The sequence below is a fragment of the Ursus maritimus genome, unplaced genomic scaffold (genome assembly GCF_017311325.1).
Source record: "Ursus maritimus isolate PB19 unplaced genomic scaffold, ASM1731132v1 scaffold_8, whole genome shotgun sequence".
Taxonomy (NCBI): domain Eukaryota; kingdom Metazoa; phylum Chordata; class Mammalia; order Carnivora; family Ursidae; genus Ursus; species Ursus maritimus.
The window spans coordinates 51584094-51605028 of record NW_024426996.1 but is presented as its reverse complement, the minus strand read 5'-3'; the positions used below and the strand labels follow the sequence as shown (position 1 = coordinate 51605028).

The following is a 20935-nucleotide window of genomic DNA, read 5'->3' as shown; positions in this document are numbered from 1 at the left end:
TGTCAGAGTGGCTAGAGGAAAAAGACAAGAAATAACAAGTGTTGGTGACAATGTGGAGCAAAAGGAACACTTGTGCATTTTTGGTAGAATGTAAATTGGTGCAGCCACTGTGGAAAATAGCGTGGAGGTTCCTCAAAAATTTAAAAATAGAAACCAAAGAGAAACTCTGGATTATAGGAAGCTACTTTATCACGCTTTGTTCTCGGTTTCCTAGAAACTGAAGCATGACATGGTTACATACGTGCATGCAGACGTATGTGGGCATGCGTATACCCATAGAATGCTCCCGTATTCGGTATATCAATAGTCAATATATACATACATACTGAACATTGTTTTTTAAAAGAAATATCTCCTTTTTTTTTTTCAAGTTCTTTATGAAGAGACATGAAGGGATGAAAGGTTGCCTGGAACCAACTGCTATAGGCATTAAGCTGAATGATGACCCCCCCACACACAGAGAACATGGACATTATGTACAAATTTGGGCATAGAGCCTACTCCCTTAGAGGTCGAGACGGGAGCCTCTGAGCTTGGGCAGTGAACAGCACGAGTCATAGGGAGCCACTGTGATGTCAATAGCAGCTTTGTGTAAGGAGAGCAGAGAAAATGCAGCCTCTGACCGAATGGGAGCCCTTTCATGTCTCAGGTTGCATTCTGCCACTGTCCCCCTGTGCAAATCCCACTGACCGTGGCCACAGCATGGGGCTCGGATTGATGGCCGCAGATGGCTTCCAGCCTGCAAAGTTCAGCTCTGCACTCAGCATCAGGAAAGAAAGGAAGGTTACTCTTAATCCCATGACTGGTTTTGCTTTTTATCTTTTTTCCTTACCTTTCCTCCTGGGTCCTTTCAAATCCCAGATTCTTTCCTTCCTTCCCTCCTTCCTTCCTTCCTTCCTCCCTCCCTCCCTCGCTCCCTCCCTTCCTCCCTTCTTTCCTTCTTTTCTTTTCTTTTTTTTCTTTTCTTTTCTTTCTTCTCTTCTTTTCTTTTTCTTTTCTTTGTTCTTCTGTGAACATCTTTTTTCTTTTTTTTTCCAGTTTCTCATCTTTATTATTATTTTTCTTCCAAAATTTTAAATTCAAGTTAGTTAACATATAGTGTAGTATTCATTTCAGGTGTAGAATTTAGTGATTCATCACTTACCTACAACACCCAGTGCTCATCACCAGTGCCCTCCTTAATGCCCATCCCCCATCTAGCCCATCCCCCCAGCCACCTCTCCTCCAGCAACCTTCAATTTGTTCTCTATAGTCAAGAGTCTCTCTTATTATCTTATTTTATTTTTCTTTCCTTTCTTCTATGTTCATCTGCTTTGTTTCTTAAATTCCACATATGAGTGAAATCATGCAGTATTTGTCTTTCTCTGACTTGTTTCACTTAGCATTATACTCTCCAGCCCCATCCATGGCATTGCAAGTGGAGAGATTGCATTCTTTTTGATGGCTGAGTAATATTCCATTGTTTGTGTATATCTGTATCTATATCTAGTAATATATATCTTACATCTCCTTTATCCATTCATCTGTCAGTGGACATTGGGCTCTTTCCACAGTTTAGCTATTGTGGACATTGCTGCTATAAACATTGGGGTGCATGTGCCTTCGATCTGTATTTCTCTATCCTTTGGGTAAATACCTCGTAGTGTAATTGCTGGGTCGTAGGGTAGCTCTATGTCTAACTTTCTGGGGCACCTGCATACTGTTTTGCAGAGTGGTGGTTTTCCAGTGTGCATTCCCACCGGCCGTGTAAGAGGGTTCCCCTTTCTCTGTACCCCACCAACGTCTGTTGTTTCCTGTGCTTGTGAACATCTTTTTTAATTTTTACAGTCTCCCTTTTTTTTGATTCCCCTTTTCCTTGGCATTTTCGGGTCTGTTCATGACTTGTCCCCTTTCCATTCGTCTCCCCTCTCGGCCCCGGGTTCTCTGCTTCAGCACCTCCCCCGAGGCTGCTCACCCTCTTCCAGGCGTGGGCTCTGCAGAGCATCTGAATCGCATGCCCTGGTGAAAGCAAACAGTTCCAGCCAGCAGTTTCACCGGCACTGAGCCTTCTGAGGAAAACACGGGTAGACGCTGATGGCTGATTCTTCAGGAGAAGGGCCACTCAGTAGTTGAGCCGGCAGTGTCTTTCATAACCACTTTTAATCCTATGATTCCTTGGAGGTGTGAAAAGAATTCTCCCGATTTCTGCCTTTCCTTCATCACACACGATGGTGCCGGGCACTCCACCCTAGGCTGCCTGCATCCCTTAGCCGTGACCGTCCTCCTCCTCCAGGCCGCTTGAGGATTGCTCATTTGGCTTCTGCCATCACATCTCCTTCTCTGATTCTCCTTTGAGGACCCTTGGGATTCTCCTGGGCTCACTCGAATAGTCCAGGACACTCTTCTCATCTCAAGTTTCTGAGTGTAATCATATCTGCAAGGTTCATGTGGCCATATAAAGTGGCATTTTCAAGGTCCTGGAGATGAAGATGTGGATATCTTTGAGGGGCCATTATTCTACCTAGCATAGGGCTCAGGATAATGTTCCAATTTCCAATTTCTCTTAAAACCAGAAGGGGGGGGATGTTTAGGTAAAAGAAAATGGCTTAATAGAGAATATTAATATGTTTGTCTTTAGACCAAAGGAACAAGATACAACTTTTATTGTTACGGAGGAAAGGGGCCCCAAAGTGAACAATGCTTAGGCTCCAGGGAAGCCCACAGGCACATTCCTGCAATGTGGCCAAAGCAGTATCTATGATAAGGGGGTAGAGAGGATGCAGCTCAGAATCCTAAGAATGAGGCCCTAGTCCTAGCACTGCCATTAATAATTCATCTCAGCCAAGTTTTTATCAAGGAAGTAATGAGCTGATGGAAAAAACAACTGATTAGCACCGGCTAGGACAGCATAATGATATAGGAAGGGGTTTGTAGCCAGACAGAACCGGATTCACGTTCCAGCTCCTTCACTTGCTACCTGAGCGACCTTGCCAGTTACTTAACCTTCACAAACATCAGTTTCGTCATTTCGGTTAATACCTCCGATCTCAGAGGATGAGCAGAACAAGCGGCATAAGGCATACAAAGTGCTTATCACGGCACCAAGTACGTGGTAAGCAGTTGAAACATGACTCCTCGTTTTGTTACTATTCTTATTACATTTATTATTACAATTGCAATTATTAACAGTTATTATAGTTTTTAATCTATACACTTCAAAATCACATAATCTTCCTTAAACAATTTTTAATTTGGAAAAAAAACCCACAGAAATCAGGGAGGATAAGAATTTAGACAGTCCGCATTTGGACGCTGGATCCCTTGTCTGTAGCAATAAGCTGGACTAAAGAACATAAACTGTACTCTTAGCCCTCCTCGCTCTTCGGTGTGCGGCGCCTGAACACGATGATTCCACCAGAGCAATGGGCATTCTAGGGCAGAAAACAGGAAAGAAACAGAGCCCTCCTTCTTTCAAGATACTCGTTCTAGAGTCTAGAGCTCTGCTGTCTAATATGGCAGTCACTACCCATATGTTTGAGCTAATTAAATTTAAATGTGTTAATTAATACATTTAATTTTTAAGTTTAAATTAATTAAAATGAAAAATCCAGACAATCAGTCACACTGGCTACATTTCAAACACCAAAGGGGCACATGTGGCTAATGGTTACCATATTGAACAGAGCAGAGATAGAATTTTTCCATCATCAGAGAAAGTTCTATTGAACAGTGCTCATCTAGAGTATTGGTTGCCCCAGATGACCTATATAAGTAATATGTATATAAATAATATAAATATATATATAAGCCTATATATATAACTAATCCAATTATTATTTCATATGATCTAACTTAAAACCATACAACTATGCAATCTGGTGGACCGTAGGTCTTAGGAACACCAAGGAGATTTAGCTCTTCTTTCATTTCAATTAGATGCTTTAATCCTTTATTACAGATCTTCTACTGGTGTCCCCAGGGATCCGCGTTATCATGTTTGCACGAATTCTGTGATTGTGTTTATATAACAAATACCCCTCCCACCTCTTGGGTTATTTACGGGAAAACAAAACAAAAACATTAAGCAAATATGGCAAACTAAATGTTGAATAAAAAGGTGGGATTATTTAAATTTTCATTAGTCTTGGCTTTCAAACGTTTTTATTGCAACTCACAGGAAGAAAGATATTTTATACGGTCACCTAGTGCAAGCCCTCACCTACACGACTGACACAAAGGTTTCACAAACTAGCCCGTACCCTTACTACAGGTGATATATTCTGGTAGTTTCTATTTCCTTCTCTTTTTCTCCCCCCACCTTTTTTCTTTTTCCAGTGTAGGCTATCCACTACACTGATTTCATGACTCACATGTGGACCATGACCTGTAGTACGACAAACACTGATCTATACCAGGGGTTTCAAACTCAGGTGTTTGAAGTGGTCCAGCAGGTAGGATGAATGGGAAGAGAGGGCTGTGTGGGACTACACGAAATGGTGAACACGGGGCCCCTTGAGAGAGCCTACTGGCTACTCGGCTCCACCCAGTCTCTTCCACACAGGAATATAGGTCTCTGTTGCTAGAACTTCTGATTGTTCAAGAGAAGCCAAGCACGTGGATGGTTTTGTGAAGCTTTGCAGTTTTAAAGTGTGACAGATAATTCTTTAAAATGGTAAATGCTTGTCAGCCAAGCAAAACAAGCGTCTCATGTGGTCTTGGTCTGACGAGGATTAACTTTCTAGTTTCAGAGGTAGAACTGCAAGCAGGTTCTTTTCCTTTAAAATGAGACTCTGGACTCCCCCCAGACTGAGGTATCACAATCCTCTGTCTTCTCAGGACCCGGTGGGGAAGAAAGGAAGGCTCTCTAACCGAGGAAGGGAGTTGAAAGAGACCATTTCTCCTGGAATGAGGCTATGTTGGGTGCCCACTGGCTGTCGAGAAAGGTAGAGGTAGTCATCTATTGCAACAGCCTAGAGTCCTTAAGAAATCGGGTTTCTCCTTGTCGAATCAGAGGAGAAGGGAAGCCCCATCCACATGTCTTGGCTCAAGGCTGTCCCCCGGTAATGGCCATCGGGTCCTCTTTGAAGGTTCACTCAGTTACTTCTTACTCTTACTCAGGCTGGCCAGGCATCCAGGGTGTGAGCTGCCAAGGTACGAATAGCCTTTAAAAACCATCTATAGGTCCTACAACTAGAAAATGAAAAGGTTGAATTAACAGGCTTTATATCCAAGGCCCCTGGGCTTGATGTATTAGTTTAAACCATGTACAATTGCCAATATTCAAATATTTTTGGGAAAAAAACTATTTTGGATTAATTTTAGGTTTTTTGTTTTTTGGATTTTGTTTTGTTTTGAGAGAGAGAAAGAGAGAGCAGGAGGGGAGTGGCAGAGGGCCTTCTTAAGAAGGTTCTATGCTCAGGGCAAAGCCCAAGGCGGGGCTCAATCTCATGACCCTGAGATCATGACCCAAGCTGAAATCAAGAGTTGAATGCTTAGGGGCGCCTGGGTGGCACAGCGGTTAAGCGTCTGCCTTCAGCTCAGGGCGTGATCCCAGTGTTATGGGATCGAGCCCCATGTCAGGCTCCTCCGCTAGGAGCCTGCTTCTTCCTCTCCCACTCCCCCTGCTTGTGTTCCCTCTCTCGCTGGCTGTCTCTATCTCTGTCGAATAAATAAATGAAAAAATCTTAAAAAAAAAGAAAAGAGTTGAATGCTTAGGCAACTGAGCCACTGAGGCACCCCAGGAATAATTTTAAGTTTTATAGAAATGTTGCAAAGATTGTATAAAGCATTTCTGTATATTTTCACTCAATTCCCCTTAATGTTAACATGGTACATAACCATGATGCCTTTGGCAACCTAAGAAATTAATATTGGTACATTGCTATTCCCTGAACTGCTTCATTTGGCTTCCACCAGTTTTTCCACAATGTCATTCTGTTTCAGGATACCACATGTATTTAGCTCAACTTTTTTGACCCACATAAAAAGGCAATTTCATTTCGTTCCCACCTAATACTTTAGGAATCAGTCTAGTAAGAGACGAGAAGGAAGGGAAGTCTTATCACCATATAGCTATTGGGACCTAGAGAGGAGATTGCCTTGGAGACCCCTCATCAACACCGGTCCGCTCCCCGTTGAGGTCAGAAATCTCATCTGGAATCTAGACAAGCGCCTGCAAGCCCATGTAGGGGCAGAAGAGCCACTTCTTGGCCAGACCGTACTTTCTGATTAAGTCCATTGTCCACTTGAACGAACACCATCTTGAAACACCGATGTTTGTATTGGTTTGTAGGGTTGCCATCACCAAGTGCCACAGACCGGGGGGCGTAAACAACGGAAATGTATTTCCTCATAGTCCTGGAGGCCAGAAGGCTTCGATCAGGGTGTTGGCAGAGTTGTTTTCATCTGAACCTCTCCTTGGCTTGCAGATGGCCGTCTTCTCCCTCATAAGATCTTCCCTCTGTACACGTCCTGTCTAAATTTCCTCTTTTACTTTTTTTAAAAAAATATTTCCTTTATTTATTTGAGAGAGCACACACGAGTGGAGGGAGGGGCAGAGGGAGAGAGAACCTCAAGCAGACTCCCTGCTGAGCACAGCGCCTGCCTCAGGGCTCGATCTCCTGACCACAAGATCATGACCTGAGCCGAAACCTAGAGTTGGATGCTCAATTGCCTGAGCCATCTGGGCGCCCTAATTTCCTCTTCTTATAAGGAAACCAGTCATAGTGGATTGAGGCCCCCACTAATGACCTTATTTTTAACTCAATTACCTCTTTAAAGACCCTGCCTCCAAATACAGTCACATTTGGAGATCCTGGGGGTTAGGACTTTGACATAGGAGTTTTGTGGGAACACAGCTTGGCTCATGGCAATGTTGAACATATCTAAAGTTTAGGGATTAAAAAAAAAGAAGAAGAAGAAGTCAAAAAAAAATCAGAGAAAGAACTTTCCTGAATCCAAAAGTCGCTCTTCCCCAGAGGTCCACTCTGTTCTCCTCTTTCCTGACTATTCTGAATGCTTTCCTGCATGACTAGACTTCCATCAACTACTATAAGATGCGTCTCCTCATTCTGTGGTCATGCCGTCCCCTCCACTAGACTGGATCTCTGAAGTGCCTTTAGCCAGCTTAGCGCAAGGCTGCAAAGCCTCTGGAAGACGCTTTCTGTATATATCCATTCGGAAAAGAAATTCCCTTCCCAGCTACTTGCTAAGCAGGAGAGTGGGCATTAGCGGTCGTGTTGCTGTCAGGGCCAAAGGGCAGTGCAGAAAGCCCTTTCATCGTGAAAATTCTGCTTCTGAGAACGTGGGTGGATCCAAAGCCCCCCCCTCACTCATTTATGTGTGGGTGCGCACAGGGGCACATGCGCCAAAGAGTGTTATAATTTTTTTAAAGCTTATCTCCAAGGCTGCGAGCTGTGTTTGGAGACTTTCAAAAATGAAAACAATCCCCGTGTGCAGACATTGCCTGACAGGCAGGGGACTGAAAGAAAAATTAAATAACGAACGAGCCAAGGGCACCAGGGGCAGGAATCTGAAGTGTAAGGCTTCAGGGGCAAGCACTTTGATAGAGAAAAGGCTGCAGGGGAAAGCAATTAATAGGGGAGAGGCTGGGACAAAACGGGCCCAGGGAAAGCTGCCAGGGGACAGGAGGAAAAGGGAGCAGAGGGGATGGGGGTGACCAGTGTGCTCGCTGGGCTGTCATCAGCCCAGAATTATCAGGCACCTGAAACAACAAGGTCAAGAATGTGACCTGAACGATACATGAAATATTTGTTTAGGAAACCACACACTGGGAGAAAGACTCCAAGAGTTAAATTGGGACACTTACCTTTTCTGATTGTGGAATCCAACAACGTGGATTCCGTGGGGCTGAGGAAATTGTTTTTATGGCTGTGCTGAAGAAAATGGACAGAGACTGAGGGTGGGGGGTGGACGAGGATCTGGCCGATTTCTTGATGTGGGGACCCGAGGAGGACAGGGGGAGGGATTCCGGGGACAGGCCGGGCCTCAGCCCTCCCTGCAAGGCCAGCAGCCCTGCCTGCCAGCATCCGGATTCCAGGCCTGCAGGCCTCGAGGACAAAGGACCCTTCCCCCCTTCTCGTCAGCCTTCCTGTTCTTGGGGATTGTGTGGCCCGGCTCTTTGATCAAACTAAAGGCATTATGTCTGTGGACAACTGCTTTAAATATCAAGGTTTCAGGGCTGGCTCTCTGGTCCCCTTGGTGTTCTCAGTCAAAGGGATTACGCCTGCTCCTCTAAGGATTTCTGCTTTTCCCAGAAATGACCAGGTCTCGTCAACAGGACTCTCTGACGCTGTCCCAGTCCTTCAGAAGTGTTGTTAAGAAAGGAGTGTGATGGGTGTGTCCTCAATGTAAATCCTCCATTTTTAGTGTGCTTGCGGCTTAAGTTTTCTCTTACAAATCCCCATAATGGAATGAGAATCCACCCACGGCCAAAACGAACCTGTGACAAAGATGCACTTGAAGTAACGGACTGGGAAGGAGGACTCTTGAGTTCAAACCTGCTTCTGCTGCGTATTCGCTGACCCATGTTTAGTCAGTCATTCAGCCCCTCCGGTCTGAGTTCTCTCTCTTTAAAAAACGAGAAGTTTAAGCTTGGCAAGTCCTGGAGCTCGAGTTTAAAATCTTATGATTCCTTCACTCTTCTGTATTTCTGAAAAAGGCTGTTTTGTTTGACCCTGCAAATGACATAATACAATGTGTTTCACTGGCTTCAAGAAATAGGTAAATGGAAAGTGGAAAATGAAACCCCTTCCCAAACTGTTTCAGATGGTAACACCTCTCTCCACAGCTCACCGACTTAATAGGAAGTCGGCGTCTAACGGGGCCCGATGTAATGCCTCCGAGTAACACTTTTCTGATGTTACTTAAAGAAAATGTAGGACAACTGTACTCTAGAAAGACCCCTTTTTCTTGCTCTGGCCGCACAGAACACTTTTCCTCGTCAAAGGGAATTCCGTTCCTCACGGTAGTAGCAAGAAAAGTTGTAACACAAGAAAAGCAGATCAACCTGAGATCTACTGAGAATTTGGCATAAGACTGGGCACAAGATTGTGTTTATTTAACAGGGCAACAAATTAGCATCCATATCTGAACGTAGCTTTGCTAAATCATGATTGACTACACGCATTTGAAAAGATGCTGAGAATGTCTTACAGTTGTTTTTTGGGTTTTGGTTTTTTTAAAGATTTTATCTATTTATTTGAGAGAGAGAGAGAGAGAGAGAGAGAACCAGCAGTGGGGAAGGGCAGAGGGACAGAAAGAAGCAGATCCCCTGCTGAGCAAGGAGCCTGATGCAGACTCTATCCCAGGACCCTGGGATATCCATCTGCCTTTGGCTCAGACGCTTAACCGACTGAGCCACCCACGCGCCCCTCTCTCAGAGTTGTTTTATCATTCTCATTGCTGACACATTTCCACGTCTTCTGCTGATGTGGGATTCAGTGGGATTACTCTGTATTAGGTCTGCATATCAGAATTTACATAGTTCAGGAGTTCACACTCGGGGTTTTTTTCTCGGGATTGTATGAGAGAAGTTTCTAGACATCAGAATTCCCCAGGGTTTATCTAATTCTTTTCCTGATCTTTGTTTTTTTTTATAGTTAAAAAAAAAAAAAAGTACCGTGAGACCTTGCCAGTCTCTCAGAGCTTCTATTGCCATCACATTCAGGAAGAAATAGAGAGATGCTTCTGGATTTCTAAGGAGAGCCGTTGTCTCTGACTTTGTCCCAACACCAACTGCTTATTTCGATCTTCAGGTCTCATCAAGAATCAATACGTCATCCATTCTCATGAGAAGTCTAAATCTCTGCTTCCGGAGTCAATCTCTTTCTTGAGCCCATCTTATTTCACTAAACACTTCCACTTGGATGTTCTTCAGGGACTCTGAATTCATGACGTTTCCTCCAAAAAGCAGCCTCCCTGACATCCTCTGTTCTGCGCCGGCAACACTGTTCTGCTGGTCTGCCGGCCACCAGACTGCTACCTCAGCCACCTCCCTGACCAGCAGTCTTGCCCATGTTCACTCACCAGCTCAAGTCCTTTACTCCTTCTCAGTGTCTTTTTGATATGTCCTTTCTGCTGGTTCTAACTGCTGTCACCCAGGACGGAGTCCTCCCCACCTGATCGTTTGGCAGCCATTCTGTGCCCAACCATCACACCAGTCATCTCAGAGGAACTGATTCCTTCAACAAATAATCTGTTGAGTGCTTCCTATGTTCTCTTCAAAAACCCTCAACGGTACATTGGTTGAGATCTACGAAAAGGTGTAAACTCCTGAACCTGAAAGTCAGCCCCCACTTCCCCACCTAAACTCGGTGTCCACTCAGCGTCCTCTGACAACACTTAGGGCATCCCTCCTTCTTTAGATTCCCTACCTGGAAGTTCTTTCTTCCACTGTTCCTTCACTCAACTCCTATAACTTCCGATTTGCTCTGTTTCCCTCACAACTGGTACTTGCAAAATTGTATTGTTGTCTATATTTTCCATGTCTGTCACCCTAACTGGACTGTGAGGGTCTCAAAAGGGAGACGCAGTGATTACGTGCATCTTTGTGATGCCTAGTGGAATGAATGGCACGAAGGAAGGAAAAGGAACAATTTTTGAGCACCTACGGTGTACTGGAAACTTTTATATGTTGGGTTTATTTTTCCCCCGCTTCCCCCCCTTTCCTCCTTTAAACCAGGGGTTGACAAGCTCTAGCCCATGTGCCAAATCCAGCACATCGGTTTTTATAAATAAAGTGTTATTAGGAGGACAGAGGCACACTTGTTCACCTGCATATTATCTGTGGCTCCTTTTGCCCCACAGCAGCGTAGCCGAGCACTTGTAACAGAGATTGCACGGCCAGCAAAAACCAAAATAAGTACTCTCTGTGTCTTTAAGAAAAAGTTTGCTGACCCCTGGTTCAAACAACCAGAGGAGGTAAGATTTGTTATCATCTGTTTTTATAGGTGAGGAAACAGAAGTTCAGACAGTTTGAGTAAATTGCTAAGGACACACACTTAATAAGAAATCGAGCAAAAGCTTGAAGCCAGGTCAATGTAATTCTAGAACCATCGCCTTTTTTTTTGACCACAGGAGATAATCAGTGATGGCTAACGTTTGATGATAGTATCATCTATGTAATACTCCTTGGCTTTTCTTCATACGTTTGCAGGAAGTCATTCTCTGGCTGGAGTTAACTGGGATTTTTCAGACACACATTATACCCTTCTGACTGGCCACACTAACATTATTTTAAACGATATTTTCTGTGATTTCCCATCATAGCCATTACCTCATGCTACTGTAATTACCTCCAGAAGGACTCAGGGACTTGAGGGCAGGGGCTGTGTCTCGTGCCCTGAGCCTCCGACACGGTCCTGGCATACGACAACCTCTCCACATATGTATGTTGCAGGACAGTACTTGCAGGAATGACCGTTACTTTGAGAGAGAAAAGTTATTTTTACGATTACCAGATTTTGGTAGAAGTTAGTATGGAGAAGCTCGTACTGTGGGTCACAGAACCCCTAGATTTCAGTTCTGAGCCATCACTTACCAGCTCTTCCAGCATGGGTAAGATGCCTCATGTGTATAAGCGTTCCTATTTTTACCCGCATCGCGGAAGGCATGCAGTTATTTTGATGAGATTAAAAAAGACAAGGAAAGTGATTACAGCGATTGCTGGCACTCAGTAAGCAATCAACAAACAGAAGTTGTTATTATTGGCTAAGGTCCTTGCATCAGTGCTTGGAAACTTGAATTCATTTGGAAGAACCATGAAATTATATAAAGTGGGAGAGGTGACCAAATAAACAATAAACAAGTAAGGAAAGAAGGAGACAAGAGAAGGGCAATGAAGAAAGCAAAGAAGTCCCTCCGCTGCTTTATCTCTGCAAAAATTTTCCAGAAAATGTGTTTTTTTTAATCAGTAAATAAAGATACCTGTGCTCTCAGGAATATATCCTGACCTACAGAGGAAAATGAGGGGAAGAAAACCTTGTCTATACAATAGTTTCCGAAGACAAGTTCCAAATACTAGCAAAGAGAGGGGAGTAAAAGAGTTTCTAAAGCAGCACACTTAATCATATTAATTATTGCACGTGATAACCGGTGATGCCAAAATTGGCCCCTGACTGCGATTCACATCATTACCCTAAAGTAATTAAACTGCTGCCAAGATCCCACATCATGCGAATCAGTTCTACCTGGAATAGCTATTAAAGTTATAATCATGCCCCATTTGAAGTCTTGACTCCATGAATATGATTGAGAGCTTGTGGAATGAGGCAAAATTTGTCTAAGCCTTCGAGGGAGGAAAGGAGTGAATGTGCTGCTGATGGCAGGCATCAATCACTGGGTTACAAGCTCGGGTCCTTCGGCCGACTTCCAGAAATCCAATATAGAATAAGTCTCTTATGGATTCTTGGACTATTTGAGAAGCGCTTTCATTAAGATATGATTCCCATTGATTTCCTGTTCCCTTTACTCTTTGTCTAGGTTCAACTGTAGAAGATCACACTCTACCCAAAATGTTGTTTAAAAGACAAAAAAAAAAAAAAAAGAGGGTGACAACAACTTTCCAGACTGACTTTCTTTTCCCTATAGGTATTTCTCTTTCTTCCAGAACATAAAATTATAGTTTTTGCACATGGCTTACTCTTTTGTAATTTGGTTTTGTGTCTTAATTAAATGATTTCAAATGACATAAAAAGAGGTCTGTGTTTAATCCAGTTTTGTAAAATTTAATTTTGAGACTTGAAAAATCCATTTGTTCTCTAAAATGGATGGTGTTTTGGAGCAGACTATCAGCAAAAGGAAGTGAGCTTTGCCAATATGGTGGCTGCTCTCCTGACATGATGTGAGTCCTCACAATGGGTCTCTGCGGGCTCCAGAGAGACCCACAGAGCCTAGCACCTACCTTTTCACACCCTCTTCCTAGGACACTGGTCATTTAGGTTCTTCTAATCAAGTCACTGTGTTTGTACCATAAGCCCTACTTCCCTAAGCATCCAAGATTGGACCCAGTATTGGTGCCTTAGCCAAAGGCAACTAGAAGTAGGCTTGACATCAGGAAGACGGTGGCCTATGAAGATGCTCTGGCTTTATTACCAGTAGGGGTGGACCATATTGGGTGGTGAACAGCCCAACTAGAGACTCTCTCTTGGAGACCTTTGATGTTAGGGGGAAAAAAAACCCTGAGTCATAGTAAACAGGGATGGAATTAATAGGACCCATAGTGTGAACAAGTGTAGTCCTGTAAGAGGGTAACTGAAACAAACAGGAGCCAATTTAAAGAATGCGAAAGTCACTGGAGTTATGAACCGCGGGTGTCATCACACCATATGTGCATATACATATACATATAATTGTTGTTTGAAGTGTACTTCAAAATACCTTTCTGTTCCTGCTGGGCAATGCGTGTGTGCGTGTGTGTGTGCATGTGTGTGTGTGTGCGTGTGTGCGTGTGTGTGTGTGTGTGGAAGTGCTGGGAGGTGTAGTTTATAGATTAAAAGTATGAAGCAATTTCTACATCCTTGGTAGTTTTCTAGTTGCCTTTCCATAACCATTGGACAAAGATAAGTTTATAGAACTTGAGTGAGCTATTGGCCTTTAATTTCTGAGCAGCTTAGCTGGTCTCTTAATATAATCCTGAAGAGATAGTGCCAGCTAGCAGAAGGTTTGAAGGAACAGCCAGGCAGAAAAGGTCCAGTGCATCCCCTCAGTAGTGAGAGGTATGAAGGGTAGTCCTGAGCCACAGGTCCTTGGCCTCTGTTGGGGAGGATCGTATTACAGGCTGAATTGTGTCTTCCCAAAATCCATTTGTTGAAGCTCTAACCCCCAGTTTCTCAGACTGTGACTACTTCCGGAGATCGAGCCTTTTCAAGAGATGACTAAATTAAAATGAGGTCATTAGGGTGGGCCCCAATCCAATCTGACTGGTGTCTTTATAAGGAGATGAAATTTGAACACACACAGAAGAAAGACCATATGAGAACACAGGGAGAAAGTGGCCATCAGCGAGCCCAAAGCAGAGGTTTTCCCAGAAACCAACCCGCCACCTCCTTGGTCTTGGACTTCCAGCCTCCAGAACTGTGAGAAATACATTTCAGGTGTTGAAGCCTCCCAGCCCGTGGAATTCTGTTATGGCAGCCCCAGCAGTCTAATACAAACAGCACACAGAAGAACTCACTCTCTAAGGAGCCAGGAGGACCCAGGACCCAGCTCTAGTGCACTGGCATCGTTTCGGTCCCTGTGAGAGCGTGAGCTCCTGTGGGTGCGGGCCACGGGATGGGTGCTCTTGACACTCACATCTAACCCTCATGACAAGCTGGCGGGGTGATTTACTCTCCTTCTGTAGGTTAGGAAGCTGAGGATTAGCACGCGAAGAATCATGCCTGAGTTCACTAGAGAGGATCAGATGCGTCAGGCTCCAGGGCAGACGCCAAGCAGCCTCCCAGAAGCCCCTGACGGGAAAGATAGTGTAGGTCAAAGTCAGGTTCCAGATGCTGAGGCCCGTTTGGCCAAAATATGTCAAGAGCTGGCTAGTGTGGGAAAGCAAACTGGCTCAGTCCACAAACTTAGGGTTACAATCATGGCTCTGCCACCTACTAACTGGGAGATTTGGGCAAATCACTTTATCTCACTACACCACATTCCCTTACCTGTGAAAGAGCAACACTTCTTCAAGTATTGTGTTCAAATTTCATAGGATGGCTCTGAAAGTCAGATGGATTAATAGATTTAGAATACTTATTGCAATGTGTATTAGTCAGGGTCCTCCAGAGAAACAGGACCAATGGGATATGTATTATACAAAGCGAGGTTTATTTTAAGGAATTGGCTCACTTGATTGTGGAGTTCAAAATCTGATAGGGAAGGCTGACAAGCTAGCATTCAGGAGAGTTGCAGTTCGAGTGCAAAAGCTGTGTCATATAGAGCTAATGATGTAGATGAAATCCACAGGCTGTCTGCTGGGGAACCCCCCCCCCAACACTGACCCTGCTGGGACGAGGTCTGCCTTTTGGTCTACTTCACCCTCAGCTGATTGGACAAGGCCCAATCATGTCAAGGAGAGCAATCTGCTTTACTCAGCGTACGACCGATTCAAACGTAAACCTCATCCAAAAACATACTCATGGAAAAATCCAGAATAATGTTTGACAAAACATCTGGCTCCTTGGCCAAGTGGACACATAAAAATTAACCCTCATGCAGTGTTTGGCAATGAGTAAGCACTCCGTAAATGCTCACAATGATTACTTTCATCATTCTGACTAATATGAAAACAGCATCCTTTCTCTTATTGACTGAAGTGTGGTCAAACGCAACTGGCATATTCAGGGTTAAAGGGAGAAAAAAAATGCATGGTCTAAAGAGAAGCAGAACTGACCAAACTGTTATTAAACCAAACCATTATTTGAAACCCTTTCTTTCTCAGAAAGTGAAGAGGAAAAAGAGCTGGGACATCTGGATAAATAGTAGCTGTATTATACTCCCTCTGGGAAAAAGACAATCAATGTTATAATTACTGGATTTGTTTGCAAAGAAAAGAACTGCCTCTTCTATTGCAAATGGGTCGACTTTTTCTCAGATGACTAAGATGTGGTCAGCCCTTCACCTCAAACTCCTGCTCTAACTGGGGTGGTTTGGGGAAAAAAGAAAAAAACAACCCTCATCTGTGCCCACTGCAACTAAACGTTTATAGAACTTCAGACTTGGAATGAAGGAGAGTGACCTACCCAAGGAGATGTGCAAGGGCCACCACAGTAGCTAAAAGATGACACCAAGTAGGCAGGATTCTGAGCCCCCAACTTTTTTCAAAGAAATGTCTCTTTTGTCTTCTCTAAATATTTGACTTCCACCTAAGATTTCATGCATTTGTAGAAAGACTTTTATGACTTAAGAAGAGGGAAAAAAATGCTTGAAAGCCACTGATTTGGCCTCTCACCCCATCTGATGCTACCATATCCCTGTTAAATGTTCATTTTGTCTGTGCTGGAGGACTCCGGAGATGGAGAGCTCCCTATTTTAGCAAACAACTTATTCAATCGCCTCTCTAAAGAGCAGAAATTGTCAGAAAGCCCTTTCTTACTTTGAGGCCAGGAGCGTCTTCTGTGTGGTGGTCCCAAACTGTTATCACCTATTCTCACATGGGGAGAAGAAAAAGAAAGAAGGGCAAGAACAAGAAAATAAGAGGAGGGGTGGGTATGAGAAAAATAGGGTAAATTCAAGCTGCGTTGCCAAAATTTAGTTGTTCAACCTTTAAGTTTTTTGGTATTTTCAGGTATATTCATATTTTCATATTCATATATTCATTTTCAGTTATATTCATATTTTCTTAACAGCTTCATTGAGGTATAATTGACATACAATAAACTGCACACGTTTCAAGTGCATGATTTGACGAGTTTGGACATGACATGACCATCACCACAATTGAGATTCAGAATATGTTAATCCCCCAAAAAACTTCTCTTTTTTTAAGATTTTATTTATTTATTTGACAGAGAGAGAGAGAACACAAGCAGGGGGAATACCAGGAAGAGGGAGAACCCACTGAGCAGGGAGCCCAATGTGTGGCTCGATTCCAGGACCCTGGGATCATGACCTGAGCCGAAGACAGTCGCTTAACCGACTAAGCCACCCAGGTGCCCCCGCAAAAAGCTTCTTCGTATGACTTTGTAATCTCTCCTTACCAGCTCTCTCTGACCTCTATCCACAGGCAACCACTGATGTGCTTTCTATCACTATGGCTTAGTTAGCAAGAACTTTCTAGAACTTTATATAGATGGAATCATTCAATATGTATGCACGTTTTGCCTGTCTTTATTTAACTCAGTGTAATTATTTCAAAATCCATCCACATTGTTTGTGTATCAGTAATGCACTTCTTTTTGTGACTGAGGAGTTTGCCATTGTATGGGTATAGGAACTTTGTTTTTCTGTTCCCCTGTTGATGGACATATGAGTTCTTTTCAATATTTGACTATTACACATAAAGCTACTATGAATGTCTTTGTACAAGTGTTTGTATGGACATATGCTCTCTCTCTCTTTTTTTGTTTGTTTATGTAGCAGTGAAATGGCTGAATCACAGGGTAGATGTTTATTTAACTTCTTAAGAAACTGCCAAATTGTTTTTTGCTTGGTTGCACCATAATTCCTTCTCACCAGCAGTGTAGGAGATCTCCTGTTGCTCCACATACTGGTCAACACTTTGTATGGCTGAGCCTTTTATTTTTTTATTTTTTTAGGGAGAGAGAGCTCACATGCATGCATGAGTGGCATGGGGGAGGGGCAGGGAGAGAAGGGAGAGAGAATCTTGAGCAGGCTCCGCACCCAGCATGGAGCCCAACTCGGGGTTGGATCTTACAACCCCTGAGATCATGACCTGAGCCGGAACCAAGAGTCTAACGCTTAACTGACTGAGCGACCCGGGTGCCCCTCAATCCTTTTAATTTTAGCCATTTAAGTAGGCGTGCAGTGGTATTTCATTATGGCTCCAATTTCCATTTACTTAATGACTAACAATGTTTGCATCTATTCGTGAAGTTACCTACCATCTATATATCCTTTTTTGATCAAATGTCTGTTCAGATCTTTTGTCCAATTTTAATAGGGTTGTTGGTTTTCTAACAATCCTATTAAAATTTCTTTTTTTTTTTTTTAAGATTTTATTTACTCATCAGAGAAAGAGCACAAGCAGGGCGAACAGCAGGCAGAGGGAGAAGCAGGCTCCCCGCAGAGCAAGGAGCCTGATGCAGGACTCGATCCCAGGAATCTGGGACCATGACCTGAGCGGAAGGCAGACACTCAACCACTGAGCCACCCAGGTGTCCCTCTTACTGAGTTTTTGAGAATATTTCATGTATTCTCAATGAATGCAAATCCCGAACCAGATATGAGATTTTCAAATATTTTCTCCTAGCTTATGACTTGTCTTTTCATTCTATTACCAGTATTTTCCTAACAGTAGAAGTTCTTCATTTTGATAAAGCTCAATTTATCGATTGTTTTTCTTCTATGGATTATGCTTTTTGTGTTTCATCTAAGGGATCTTTGCTTAACCCAATGTCATAAGGACTTTCTCCTGTATTTTTTTCTAGACATTTTATAGCTCTGTTTTACATTTAAGTTTATGATCCGTTCTTTTTAAAGATTTTATTTATTTACTTGACAGAGAGAGAGAGCTCGAGCAGGGAGGAGGGGCAGAGGGCCCTGCTGAATAGGGAGCCCATTATGGGCTCAATCCCAGGACCATGGGGTCATGACCTGAGCCAAAGGCAGACGTCTAACCAACTGAGCCACCCAGGCGCCCCTAGGTCTATGATCCATTTTGCGTTAATTTTTGTATCTAATATGCAATCAGGATCAGAGAGTTATTTATTTTTGCTTACAGATAGCTGGCTCCCCTAAACTCTCAGCTGTCTCTGTGAGTCAGGAAAACTACTCCCCAGCTTTGATTGGGTTCCCCATTCCTATGCCATGACCTGGAAACTTTCTCCAGGTAATAAGAGCTCAGGCAGTTATAGGGCTCACCTCATTTGTTCAACCGCCATCATTGCCTGATGTCTAGTATCTTGAGTACTACCGCTTCACGTGCATATTTTTGTTTCCAGCTGTATCAGGTGGGAGGATAAATCTGGTCCTTGTTATCCTATTTTGACTGAAAGTGGAAGTCCCTATATTCTTATTTAAACCTGATATCTCCCTTTAAACAGCCTAACTTTCCCTTTATTCACCCTTAGTATTTATATTGACGTAATCACAGATCTGAAACATTGTGTTATTTTTATTCTAATTCATGTTAAAGTCAATGTCACACTATTAATATTTTTTAAATGTACATTTGTATCCCACCTCAAATGGTCATGTTTACTTCAGTAGCACCCATACAACAGGTTGGGCAAAATGAGCTTCAAGTATTTGCCTTGAATGCCCTACTTCACCCACCTTCCTCCCCCAATTTATACCATAAGCATAGAAAACTCCCTGGGAGATCAGTGATCCACTTTGTACTTACTGTTTTTCAGACTGTTGAAAAAGGAAACCACTTCATATGAAACTCATGCACACATCTAACCTTTGGCATATTCTAGAACTTTGAAAACAAGCACTACACCTGTAGAAGCGTTGTCCCATGACTGAGTCAGAACCCCAAAACACCTGCGCAGATGTCCATCCCTGCACGAATGATCACCTCTGAGTTGAAAAGGTGAAAGTCCTCTGTCCTGGATTCTTCTCCAGCTCCCGGTTTCTCTGATCTTGTGGGTATATTATCTGAACCTGCCCAACATCCAAGAGGCTAATGGTGACAACTGTAGCCCAACACAGTTGGGGATTTGGGGATGAGGAAGAAAATTGCTTAACTCTCTAGATGGAGTCAAACCAATCAATATTAACTTTTTGGGCTTTCAATTAAAAATGGAACAACTGAATTCTATTCTCTCTTACAAAGCTGTACTTTGTATCTCACACTTTGTGTTGCTGAAAGCAAGTTGGGGACTAAAAAGAGTAATTTTGATATCCTGGGTCTATGCTCCCACAAGGAGGCTCTGTACCAATAATAATGGAGAGACTTTTCCTGACCCTTCTGCCAAGGTGCGTGAAGCATTCACTGTCTTCCAAAGGAATTCTATCTCCTTTAGAAGCAGTTCTCAGGGTAGTAGTTCTTTGTTAATCATTGACTCTACTGCAGTGTTAAAACGGTGAGAGAAGTACAAATGGCCTCTAGGGCCAGGTGTTTAAAGATGTGATTCACAAGGATATGCACCATCTGACATGTCAGTGTTGAGATGAAAGGAGTGTCGGGTCTATGGAGAACTGGAGAAGGTATGACTTGTCTAAAGAAGATCCCCTCAACACCAGCTGATTGCCATGTGAGTGTGGCTAAATCCTCTAATTTTTTTAAATGAAAGATTCCATGTATTTATTTGACAGAGAGGGACAGAGAGAGCACAAGCAGGGGGAATGGCAGGTGGAGGGAGAGGGAGAAGCAGGCTCCCCACTGAGCAAGGAGCCTGATGTACGATTTGATCCCAGGACCCTGGGATCATGACCTGAGCCAAAGGCAGACACTTAACTGATTGAGCCACCCAGGGGCCCTTAAATCTTCCAATTTTTAAATAATCTGGAAATCTAGCTTTTCTTCCATAAGTAAAAGAAAAAAGAGACAGAGAGAGAGAAAAAATACTAAAAAATCTAACAGCATAAATCAGTGGAGGACTGTACCATATGTCACCATTTGGCAAACTTTTGGCAGATCTCTATCAAGGGGAGCCTGTATTTGAAAACAACTGACATTGTTGTACAAAGAGGTTGATCCCCCTTTATCAGTTGGGCAGAGTTGTATAGGGGTCAAAGGTGTGAGAGGTGACAGAATCAGATTGTCTTCCATTATTTTAGGTTGAATTGCATTAAAGTTCTGCTTTTTTAGTCCAAAAGGGTTGAATAACTGCAGCCTCAAAAGGTTCAGCCCAGTAGAGTTGTCAGTAAATATGGTGATCCTTCACAGAGTCTTATGACCAAGTTAGACAATCCTGGCTATTTAGTGGCTAAGGGTAAGAAGTGTTAGATGGAGCAGGCTCATTGCTGTTAGCAATAGATCCTAAAATATCAAGTGGCTGAAACATAGTAAAGGTTTATGCCTCCCTTGCTTACACAGTCCAGAGCAGTTCTGGGTTGCCAGGCTTGGCTCAACATATAGTTTGGGGATCAAGGTTGAAAAGTTCTGCCACTTTCAACACTCAACTTTCAAGGTCACTCCATGTGCCAATATTCAGCGGCAGCATAAGAACGTATATGGGAGGTTTCTACTGGCCAGATCTAGGAGGGGTCCACATTATTTTTGCTCACATTTCACTGCAAGAGAAGCTGAAATTGTATTCTCATTGCATGCCAAGTAAAAAGAGAAAATGGATTGGTGATTTGCTGGCAATTTCTGACATATAAA

The 20935-nt window shown here is 43.2% G+C and overlaps 1 long non-coding RNA gene across 3 annotated transcripts in view; it reads left to right on the top strand.

The window, feature by feature from the left end:
* LOC103672664 overlaps positions 1-20935 on the top strand; it is a 199248-nt gene that overhangs the window by 167060 nt on the left and 11253 nt on the right. For 2 of the 3 annotated variants that reach the window (XR_005833425.1, XR_005833424.1), the window contains one exon: positions 19017-19198. This is a non-coding gene — a long non-coding RNA (uncharacterized LOC103672664). The remainder of the gene's footprint in view (positions 1-19016; positions 19199-20935) is intronic. The other variant, XR_005833426.1, reaches the window with a different exon arrangement.